The following is a 12,990-nucleotide window of genomic DNA, read 5'->3' on the forward strand; positions in this document are numbered from 1 at the left end:
GGACAAACAGGAGGTACCAGCCAATTTTCCAGCTCCCCAGCCTTGCGTCGTTATTGAAGTATAAACCCAGAATCTTGCACTTCACAGGGATCTGTACGGTTCAAGCTCATTAAATTACCCCGCTTCCCCCTAGATGTGGGGAAGCTATGCAACAAGCCTGTGTTAACCAAGCTGAGATTTTTTCCAAACACTTCACTCAAAAACACACAGGTTAAGATAAAACATAAAGCAAGTTTATTAACTACAGCAAGATAGCTTTTAAGTGATTATAAGTGATAGCAAACAGATCAAAGCAGATTAGCTAGCAAATAAACAAAACCGCAAACCAAGCCTAAAATACTAGATAGGATTTGAATTAGCAATATATCACCCTGACTGATACAAGCAGACTTGCAGATTCTTGAGGCACAGAGTATAACTAACACACACACACACACACACACATACACATCTCTCACTTGTTCATCTCCACAGGTTTTCTCTAAGGCCCCATGGGGGAGGGGCAGCATTATCTCGGTCCTCAAAGGAATTACTTCATCTTGAAAACCCTTATGAAATACTTGCTTAGCTCATTTAGTCCCAGATCCAGTAAGACACTGTAGCATGCTATTAACTTTAAACATGTAAATAGTCCTGCTGCTTCAATGCATAAACCTCCATGGGGCTTTGTTGTGGGTCTCATGCTGCATAGGGCTGAACACCTTCAACTCCCATTGACTTCACAAGGAGTAGGTTTAATCATAGTGATCTTGAGATGCTCAGATTCTCCTGGAAGGTGTGAACGTCAGAGACGGAGATAATTTGAGCTCAGTCCTTCCTTAACAAAGATACCTCACTGAAGTCAGCTGGGCTCTTCCTGTGAGTGTTTGCAGGATTGGGTTCTTTCACATTAGAATGGTCTGAAGACGGTTCCCACTGAAGAATGAGAAAGTAGGGGGGAAATTATGGGGCTGTAAATCAGTTTATTAAAAATGTACTACCAATATAATTTGGAGAAACAGAGGTCTTCTTGACCAAGCTATTAAAAATTGTTTCTTGTAATAGAAGCTCCAGCTTGTTGCCCCACTGCTCAGTCCCATGCTGATTCTGCACATTAATGGTTGCTATGAACCAGAGAAGCTAACACACTCAAGGGGCAGATCCTCATCGGGTGTGAAATGTCATAGCTCCATTGACTTCCTAGTTGAGCTGGGAATAGCACTCAGATCACTTAAGTCACATTCCAGTGCCCACTCCAGTAGCCATTCATCCTTCCCCAGCTGCTATTGGGTGTGAGACTGGTAGGTTGGAACACCAACTCTATCATCTGATGCAATGCATGTGGACCCATGTGAATTTAGTCTAAAAAGCTAATTGGAATGAAGAGCCATCATGGTAGGACAGTGGATATGAGAGAGCATCTGGCACTGTGTATCTGAAAACAAATATATGATTTTTGGTTTGGTTGGGGCAGAGGTAGAAATGATTAATCACCCCATATTCATCCACAAAACTAATGCATTATCTACCTTCAAAACCCTACTTAGGACTCTTCTTTGCCATAAGGCCTACGAAAAACTTGACAATGGTCAGGCTGCTGGTGCACTGTGACCACAACCTATCATGCTGACAGATACTGTGTCAATAGTTCCTTGTACTACCCCATTAGTGTGTTTGGATTCATCCATTGTCACTGGTCTTATACTTAGCTCTCTGGGGAAGGGATAGTCTTTTCCCCTCCTGTGTTTATACAGTGCCTAGCGCAATGGGTCCTGGTCCATGACGGAGACTTGTAGGTACTACAATAATACAAATAAATAATAATAATAAAAAAACAAACAGTGATACCCTTCCTTCCTTCTTGAGTTCTTCTTGACCAGGGTACTGCTCTAAAATCCTGGCACATGACACTAGACAAACAAACAAAAACCAGAGGCCTCTTAGACTCCTACTTTGTTATATTCTGGAATTAGAACATACAGAATAATTGTCCTTATAAGCAGCAGTTGGTAAATAATTTCAAGCTTGAGGAATGTAGAAGGAGACAGAGAGAAGAGGAACCTACAATATAATTAAATTAGAAGGTCCAATACATTATTGACTTTTTCACAATGATAATTGTCAAAAGAATTTCTGGGCATGTATATTCATCTTTGTGCAGGGCTTGAGGACAGTGGCAGCCTGGCCTGGTCACAATCATATGCCAAATGCCTGGCTAGTTAAAATCCAAGCAAAATTATTTTCCCCTGAATCTGTTGTGCAATAGCGTCCATAAGGAACTGTTAAAGAGTGCACTCTATCAGAGCAGCCACATCAAAGAAGGACTCTTGCGTACACATTAGTATGTTAATGAGTATTCAATGTGAGAGATGCTTCTTAAAAGGGCAATTTGTACAACTAACTGCACCCGGATTTGTGTGTTTATTTCCTGCATAAATGCATAGATTAATGTCAAGTGGAAACAATACCCTTTAAAATTGTCTGTTAGGGATGGGGGAACTCATTTAGCCTAACTGCAAACCCACTGTTGTTTAGTTTGTGTTCCACTTAAGCAAGATTGTAAAGAAAGGGGCAGACAGATTATGGGTTGATATTTGGCCCCCGCACTTAGTGTAATAATAATACACAGTGACTACTCTTACATCTGCTGTCCACTCAGTGAATACTCACCTTTGTGACATGACAGAGGCATTGAACTTTTGTCACCTTGGCCCACATCAGGTGCCTGGGACAAGGAAGTAAAGGCCAGCAGACAAATCCTGCCTTGATTGAAGTAAATGGGAGTTTCAGCATTGACTTCAATGGGGGCAGGATTTCATCGATTTGTTACCAGCACTCCTGTGTGTGTGTAATCCTTGATACCCCAGATATACAGCTTTCAGGGTGCTCTGCACTCTGCACAGATCTGGCCAGAGATGACCCTTTCCTGCTGATCGTGGTGCGCAAAGTGAGGGCTTTTCCTTTTCTTTAATTTCATTTAATGTGTTTCGTTGCCCTCCTAGCCTAGGTCTAAGAATTTATGAGACAGCGTGAGAAGAGAGGGGGCACCTTAGAAATCCTGTTTAACTTTGAAAAGTGGCTAATGAGTACATGATGCAGTTTTACATGATTTTCTCATATGCATTCTATAAATACATCCTTGCAGTACTCTGAGTCATCACGGCACATTGTTACATTAAGGTACATTGTTATCGGCTAAGTAATTATGTCTCCAAATGCTCCAAGGGCCACAGGTGTTCATGTAAGTTTTTATGGCTCCCACAAAGGAAAAGGAATTGGCAATTAGGAGCTATGACATTCTGTACATTCCCATGGGTCAGACACTCGCTGATTCAGCCAGGGATTCTAAATTCAGTTCTAGCCAGCTCTGAATCTCGCTTTGGAGACTTTGGGTTCGCAATTGGGGAAGGGCATAATTCTCTGCATCCTTATGCAGACTTTGTGCCATTGTTTACATCTGTGCAAAGTGGGTGTCAGACGCACCAAATCAATGCATTTGATGTGCACAGGTGTTCAATGACTAAACAAGGTACAAGACTGTGTGGAATTAGCTGAAAAGTTAGGGAGGACACATTTAAAGTAGAGAAATAATTAAGTGGCAAGATTTTGATCCAGGTTTTTGGTTTGGCCCTTGTAGAGGCACCAGAGCACTGTGAGGGTGTGAAATCTGGTGTCTATGCATCAGAGACTTAAAACTGACAGTGTACCCTTAACACATGCAGTTATCATCAAGGATTTTGCCTCTAGGCACAGTCTATATTTTCTTCTTGATATGTAACTCCCATGTCATCATTCAGTTTCCTTATGTAGTGGCTGTGATATTCTGATTAGAACAGGGACCTGGTAGTCCGGACTCTTGGATTATTTTCTCAGCTCCTCCACTAACATGCTTTGTGAGCAGGAGTGTGTCACTGGCATCATAATTATTACATTTAAGTGCATAAATTTGGGTGCTTTATTTTTATTATGAGCAGCCACAATTCCCAATGGCTTCAGCTGTGGCTTAAGGCTTCCATTCATATGCTGGAGATCCTCAGATAAAGGGTATAGAATTGCTAAGTATAATATCCAAGCATGATAATATGCGTTGCTAATAAGGAGAGTTCTCACTTTCTCTCTGAATGTCCAGGACTTTGTCTCTTCCAGTCAAACCTGACAACTTTTTTCTGTAATGCAGGAGGTTGCTTATGTATAATACTGAGATTGTTAATCTATGTAAGATACCTGTTTACAAAAACAAAACAAAACAAACAACAAGAATATAGGGTCGAAGGTAGATTGTGTTATCAAAGACAAACTGAGCCCAAGGATCTACACAAAAGGAGCATCTTCTCCTGCAGAGACTGTAATGCATATGGGATCACTTATCAAGCACAAGTGTTTCAGCAAATACAATTGGAGCATTGAAAAACAATTAGAGGACATCATGGAAAGAAAAGGAGCACTAAAATAAATAAATACAGGCCAGATACTCAGCTGATATAAATCATATTCAAAATGACCTTGAGGAGGTAACCAGTAAGGTATTATATAAGCTGTTTTGTTGTTGGATTGGTGAAACTAATTGTTAGAAATAACATCCATTTTGGGGGATTGTCTGCCCCATTCTTTGCAGTTTGCCATGATTGAACAATCTCAGTGTGCCCCCGACACCTGGAACTCCTATCACAGCTTCCAAGGGAGGTATGGAATGCTCATCACTGGTGCTTTTTAAAAACAGGTTGTACGGTCAGGGATGGCCTAGGTTTATTTGTTCCTGCTATTGTGCAGGGGGCTGGACTTGATGACTTCTCGAGGTCCCTTCCAGCCCTACATTTCTATGATTCTCTGACTGACATTTAATTAAGCTATGGTGATTTATACCAGATGAAGACTCGGCACCAGGAGCGAAGCTTCTGTCCTTAATATCAAAAACATATTTGATCCAGTGACTATAGCATCCCTCCCTCACCCCCCCAGGTTGTAGGAGAAACCAGAGCCTTAGTTGATTCCTGAATGTGCACCTCACAAGGGGGAGGAAATTTCTCTCTTCCTCTTTCCACCACTTTAATAAATCGTGTGCAACACCACTGCTACCCTTGTTCTCTTTTTTTTTACCAGACATCTGCAAACTATCAGCATGAGCAATGTCAGAAAGAAGTGATTATCTATTTGCTATTCTGAAAGCAAATCCCTTCCTATAATTTGAGGAGAACTTTTTATCTACAAAAAGGAAATGTATCATAAAAAATGAAAGAGAGAATATTTTAGGACATATGGAAAGCCAAATCAATTCTTGTTAAAACCTCCCCACATGGCTTTTTCTGTATTTTTAATTTAAAGTTATTCCCGTTGTTCCCGTGTTCTAATTCACTTCATTGGCTTCTGGGCACCAACGGCTGCAACAGCTATGCATAGTAATGCTTCTTAAAGCTACAGTCTAGAATAGGTTATGATTGTGATCTTGATGTTGTCTAACCCAAGATGACATTTCTTTGGTTCCACTCAATTTTCTTTCTTTCATTTTTTTTTCCACAAAGAGAAAAGGCACAATCTTAAGAATGAACCAGAACCAGAATAAATAGAATTGGAAAGAGAATGAATCATAAATAGGCGTATCATCACAGAATTATTTTCATACCCATCTGGTAATGCTTCCAGTGTCATATACTGCACTTGATCTGTACGTGCTAATGACCTCAGATTGAAACTTTGAGATATGGCTATATACACATTCATCAAACTCCATACATTTGGCCCTACAGCAGAGTAAATATTGTATCATTTTCTTATGTATCACATCACTAACATTTTCTTATTCTCAAATACACTTATTACAAACACACCTTTGTTTTTTGTTACCGTAATACCTGATTCATCAAAATCAGATTCAGAATAAGAATTCTATCAAAGGCAAGTGCTCACACAAGGAATTCAAACATCTCTCTCTCTCTTTCTCTGATTCAAAGAGATAGATGCTGGTGAATTGCCTGCCTCTCTGTCCTCTTAGATCCTATTTTCCTTTTGCTTATTTTGCAATCTGATAAAAATACATCAACTTTCATTTGTTTCCAAGTAGAAACCTCTCTGAAATTCTCATGTGTTCTACATTACAGATGCCAAGTGTTTCATGACAAGGCAAAAAAAAAAAAGAGAAAAGAAAAAGATATCCTTATTTGCCCAACTTGTGCTCATTGTAAAGACCACTCTGGTGCAGTTTACTGGTTTATTCCTTGTGTCGTGTCCATTCCAGATGCTTCTACTTAGGAAAATTAATTGACATGATTTTGAACACGTCCACTCTCTGCTCCTTGAAGAACCATAGCTCCTTTTGGAGAATTGCCACTAACACAACATCAGATTAATTTAAATTATGTGATGATTAGAGAGAAGCTTCTGCCAAAATGGTTGAAAATAAAAGACACCAGCTAAGCCACATTATGTGCAACACAGGCATCTTAAAGAACCAGTATGTTCAGAATCCATCTCTCAGCTTCATTTTGTCTTAGTATCGACAATGAATAGAATGATAGCAGTGTAGGACTGGACAGGACATAGAAAAGTCATCTAGTCCAGTCCCCTGCACTAAGGCTGGATTACATATTATCCAGAACATCCCTGACAGGTATTTGTCTAACCTACTCTTAAAAAATTCCAGTAATGGAGATTCCACAAACTCCCTAGGCAATTTATTCCAGTGCTTAACCACTCTGACAGGAAGTTTTTCCTAATGAATGTGCAACAGCAGTAAAAAAAGCAAGCAGGATGTTGGGAATCATTAAGAAAGGGATAGGTAGTAAGACAGAAAATAACATATTGCCTCTGTATAAATCCATGGTACGCCCATATTTGAATACTGTGTGCAGATGTGGTCACCCCATCTCAAAAAAGATACGTTGGAATTGGAAAAGTTTCAGAAAAGGGCAACAAAATGATTAGGGGTATGGAACAGCTGCCATATAAGGAGATATTAATAATACAGGGAGTTTTCAGTTTAGAAAAGAGACAACTTAGGGGGGATATGATAGAGGTCTATAAAATCATGACTGCTGTGGAGAAAGTAAATAAGGAAGTGTTATTTACTCCTTCTCATAACACAGTAACTCGGGGTCACCAAATGAAATTAATAGACAGCAGATTTAAAACAAACAAAAGGAAGTATTTCTTCAGACAGTGCACTGTCAACCTGTGGAACTCTTTGCCAGAGGATGATGTGAAGGCCAAGACTATAAGAGGGTTCAAAAAAGAACTAGATAAATTCATGGAGGATAGGTCCATCAGTGGCTATTAGCCAGGATGGGCAGGGATGGTGTCCCTAGCCTCTGTTTGCCAGAAGCTGGGAATGGGCAACAGGATGGATCACTTGATGATTACCTGTTCTGTTCATTCCCTGTGGAGAACCTGGCATTGGTCACTGCTGGTAGACAGGATACTGGGCAAGATGGACCTTTGATCTGACCCAGTATGGCCATTCTTATGTTCTTATGTAATGTCCAACCTAAACCACCCTTGCTGCAATTTAAGCCCATTGCTTCTTAACCTATTCTTAGAGGTTATAGAGAATATTTTTTCTCTCTCCTCTTTGTAACAACCTTTTCTGTACTTGAAAACTGTTATCACGTCCCTCCTCATTTTTCTCTTCTCCAGACTAAACAGGGCCATTTTAAAAAAAAAATTCCCTCATAGGTCAGGTTTTCTAGATCTTTAATCATTTTTATTGTTCTTCTCTGGACTTTCTTCTATTTGTTCACATCTTTCGTGAAATGTGAGGCTCAGAAGTGGACACAGTACTCCAGTTGAGGCCTAATAAGCATGGATTAGAGTGGAAGAATTATGTCTCATGTCTTTCTTACAACGCTCCAGCTAGTACATCCCAGAATATTTGCTTTTTTTGCAACAGCATTAGACTGTTCACATTTAGCTTCTGATCCACTATGACCCCCAGATCCCTTTCTGAAGTACTCCTTTCTAGGCAGTCATTTCCCATTTTATATGTGTGCAACTGATTGTTCCTTCCTAGGTGGAGTACTTTGTATTTGTCCTTATTGAATTACATCCTATTTACTTCAGACCATTTCTCCAGTTTATCCATTTTGAATATTAATCCTATCCTCCAAAGCACTTGCAACCTCTCCCAGCTTGGTATTGTATGCAAATTTCATAAGTGTACTCTCTATACCATTATCATTGATGAAGATATTGAACAGAACTGGACCCAGAACTGATACCGAGGGGACTCCACCCTATCTGCCCTTCCAGCTTGACTGTGAAACACTGATAAATGCTCTCTGGGAATGGTTTTACACCCAGTTATGCACCCACCTTATAGAAGCTCTGTCTAGGTTGTATTTCTCTGGGTTTTTTTATTTGGGGAGAGGGATAGCTCTGTGGTTTGAGCATTGGCCTGCTAAATCCATGGTGTTGTGTTCAATCCTTAAGGGGGCCATTTAGGGATCTGGGGCAAAAAACTGTCTGGGGATTGGTCATGTTTTGAGCAGGAGGTTGGACTAGATGACCTCCTGAGGTCCCTCCCAACCCTGATAGTCTATGATTAAGGTCTTGTAAGACAAGACAAAAGCCTTACTAAAATCAAGATATACCACAACTACATCAAGATATACCCATCAACAAGGGTTGTTACCCTGTCAAAGAAAACTGTTAGGCTGGTTTGACATGATTTGTTCTTGACAAATCCATGCTGTTACTTATCACCTTAGTATCTTGTAGGTGCTTGCAAATCCGTATAGATTCGTCTATCAGGGTATTTCTAATGCACCATTCACCACACTGCCAGACCCTCAGCTAGTGTGCATTGACATATCTCCATTGAAGTCAATTTTATCTTGAGGAAATGGCTCAAGTGAATCTCAGTGTGATGGCTCCCATACTAGGGGTTGAACTGGGAACCTCCCAAGCTAAAAACCATGAACAGCTATAGCTCACGCTGGATAATGCTGTAACACAGTCTCAGTGGACTGGGAACAGCAGGTCACCTGTAATAGGCATTTACCTGTGAATTACAAAAGAATTGCTGCAGATGTTAACCAGTTCTGGATCTGATCCTCTGCTTGTGTAAATCAGCATAGCACCACTGATTTCAGTACAGCTAGGCTGAATTAAACCAGCTGAAGATCTCACACTATGCCTCAAATCTTCCAACCTGGACATTTCCAGATGTTCCTCTGAAAGTAGTAACAGCTACAGGAATGAGTGATTTGACTGTCAGTGGAAGATATAGTCTGAAAGTGAAGCGATACCTTGGGTATGATTAATATATATCATTGAAATCTAGAGTTAATTTTACATCAACATGCTATACCTTTACTTTGAAATGTTTAATACTTACTGTTCTCTTAAAGAGGCACTGCCAATTTGAAGTCTATTCAGTTAAACAAAAATGGAGAAGCCTTTCAAGTATTGTACTCACAGTAAATGCATGATTGTCTGTTATGTTACTCCTCTGAAGAATGTGCCATGGACCACTCTCAGAGCCAGGACTCTTCTATACTGGCTGGACAACTGATTCAGTAGGGAAACTCCCATGTTGTTTTGGATGAAATCCTGGGGACCAGAGAAGATCTGTAACACAAGGAGAGGCAGAGCCACAGCATGAAAGACAGTGTAGTCTAGTGGATGGAGCACAAGTCTGAGGCACAGGGAGCCCTGGATTAAAATCCTAGCTCTCACACTGACTCCAGACAAGTCACCTCGTTTGTGTGCCTTACTTTCTGTGACCCTGGGAGCCCCTGAATGCCTACTGGAGGAAGGTTCGTGGGCTGGGGAACATGACTTATGAGGAAAAGCTGAGGGAACTGGGCTTATTTAGTCTTCAGAAGGGAAGAGTGAGGGGGGATTTGATAGCAGCCTTCAATTACCTGAAGGGGGGTTTCAAAAAGGATGGAGCTAGGCTATTCTCAGTGGTGGCAGATGACAGAACAAGAAGCAATGGTCTCAAGTTGCAGTGGTGGAGGTCTAGGTTGGATATTAGGAAAAACTATTTCACCAAGAGGGTGGTGAAGCACTGTATTGGGTTACCTAGGGAGGTGGTGGAATCTCCATCCTTAGAGGTTTCTAAGGCCTGGCTTGACAAAGCCCTGACTGGGATGATTTAGTTGAGAATTGGTCCTGCTTTGAGCAGGGGGTTGGACTAGATGACCTTCTGAGGTCTCTTCCAACCCTGATATTCTATGATTCTATGATACTGTAATTCATACCCGACCTGACACACTCACTACCCCCAACCCACTGTCATCATAATACGTATCTAAAAGGTGTCTTGTAAGGTACTGTATGTAAACTGGTGACATGCTGGTCCCAAAAATCATTGCATGATGTATGTATGGGTTGTGTACAAAGTCTTATAGATATGTTCTGGAAATATGTTCTTAACATGTCTTTGGGAGGCAGTACATACATCGAGCCTGCCCAAGACAAAGGAACACGGATTCCCCTCTCTGACTAGGTTGGTTGTAGGCATGGGACAATGAACGTACATTTACATATAAAGTAAACAAAGCCATCAAGCTAACAAGCAATGGAGGAGGAGCTTAGTGAGCTCACTGAGGGTCAGAGTCTGCACCCCAGGAAGCCTTCCTGGCTCGTGAGGCAGAGACAATGGATGTTGGGCAATATAAGGGGAGCAAAAGGACGTGCTAGTTATCCATCACATGGGGGCCACAGGATACAGCACCCTCTGAGCCTGTGGAAGTTGGGTCCCTTAGCCTGGAGGGTTAGAGATGCTGTTAACTTGATGTAAGTAAGGACATTGCTTAGGCAAAGATTGTAACTTGCTAAGCTTAAGTTTGTCACTAGAAAGCATGCATTGTTTTGTGTTTTTCCTAACCAGGCCTGTCGCTTTTTCTCTCGCTTAGTATCACTTACATCACTGTTCTTTGTTAATAAACATGTTCTTTTATTATAAAACCATCTCTGGGCTGTATGAGTCTTCAGCTAGCTTAATAGGCTGGTGCATACACTGTCTCATTGGAGGCAGTGAATTTTTTCTGTGAGTGTCCAGTAGAGGGGACTGGACACTGCAGAATGACATCTCTGGGGAACTGCACTCGACTATATGTTACCTGCAAGAAAAGGTTTAGACTGGCAGAGTCTCGAGGCATTTGCTGGTGAAGCAGACAGCCCTGCTAGTGTGGCAGGGGAGCTAACATAAGTGTAATCGGCTGAAAAGTTCTCACCTGCTGAGACATAGGGCTAACACAGTGGCTTACAGTTCTGGGTATTGTGAACAGAACATCACACTTCCTCAATTAATAAACCTTCAGTAGCTGTGCCTGCCTTGCTGGGAGGTTGGGATGATTAAGCATTTAATGTCTGTAACATATGTGCAATTCTGGTGAAATTAACAACATCAAATCTTCCAAGTGGCCCATCTCCAGTTTACTGCAATGGATAATTTCAACACTTGTTCAGTACACGGATCCCAGCACCAGCACAGGAGCCCCAGCTGTCCTGCAGCATTGGGTATGGGGGGGCGCAGGGTGGTGTGATGCTGACAGACCAGCTTTGTGAGGCTGACAGGCAAGCACAGGTCAGCTCAGGTCAGAGTCTCAGAACAATTCACTTGGGGAGAATCTCAAAGCAGTGTTAAGTGTACGAATTCACTTGTATGTTAGAAGAGTTCAAAGGAATGTGAGGGAGTTGTTCTGCCTATCTGTTTCCTGTGATTCCTATCCCTTTCCTTAGTTAGCCTTAGATCAAAAGGGTGCATTGGCCTTTAGATGAGAATTGACTTAATGTGTAAAATTGCATGAAAACTAATGACGGATTGTCTGGATGGCTGTAACTAAACGCATTATGTGTAATTGCCCATCAAATGGAGTCGGAGCCTCAGAACTGTAAATGAAGAAACATATTAAGTTGCAAGCCTGGGTCTTTCATGCAACAATGGAAAAATCTACAAACTTTGTCTGTGTGTAGTCAACAAAGGGAGAGCCCATGCTGTGCTGAGAACACTTGCCAGCCTGTTTTCAACTATCAGAAGGAACCCTAGGAGCAATTCTGCATCTCTGGACTGATGAATTCTGACAGGGTGGAATTCTGAGCAAGTGGACAGAGGTCCCCAAAGCCATTCTGGGTTAACTGTGAGAGACTTATGGAAACTAGCAGACATTACATCACTGCTAGCATTTGGACTACAAACTTACATTCACCTGTCCTGTATTTTACTGGCTTTCACCTCTCATTAATTCTCATTTCTTTTTCTTAGCTAATACATCCTTAGTTAGTTTGCTAGAGAAATTGGCTACACCATTGTCTTTGGTGAGATCAAGAGTATGCATTGACCTGGGGCAAGTGACTGGCCCCTTGGGGTTGGTAGTAACCTAATGTGTGGTGAATTCTGGTTTTAATAACCTTTCATCATAAAGTCCACTTTGTCTATAAAGTCCAGTTTGTCTGGGGGTCAAAGAGGGGCCGGAGAGCTTCAGGAGACTGTCTGTGGCTCCATGGGAAGCTTAATATAGTAATCCAGGAGTAAAAGCAGCAAAGAGTCCTGTGGCACCTTATAGACTAACAGACGTATTGGAGCATGAGCTTCCAGGAATACACATTTGTTACTGGCTTGGTAAAATCTAATTATAGGATATACCACCACTTTGGGGTGTCTGCTCTGTTTTCTAACTGCCTGACCTGAGATTGGCACTCTCAACAGTAAGCCACAGCAGACAGTGTGTCAGATGGTATATGGGAATTTTCGTTAAACTGTGGATTTGGTGAAAACTAAATAAGGGCTTCAGGATCAGATAGACAGGATCACATTTTTAAAGGAAATTTAGCCTCGCTTCCAATTTTGCACCTGCAATTTTGTAGTAGCAGATACTGATGTTTAAATCTCTGACTAGTGGAACTGAGGCTAGAATCATATGCTTAGACAACTAGCTGCTTCACCTTTAGGGGATGCAATATTGCCTGGTCAAGAGAACATAACTGGGAAGCAAGAGATCTAGATTCTATTCCTGGCTCTGTGACTGACTAGTTGTGTGTCCTTGGGCAAGTCACTTCACCTCTCTATGCCTA

The sequence above is a fragment of the Mauremys mutica genome, chromosome 5 (assembly GCF_020497125.1).
Source record: "Mauremys mutica isolate MM-2020 ecotype Southern chromosome 5, ASM2049712v1, whole genome shotgun sequence".
In the NCBI taxonomy this organism is placed as follows: Eukaryota; Metazoa; Chordata; order Testudines; family Geoemydidae; genus Mauremys; species Mauremys mutica.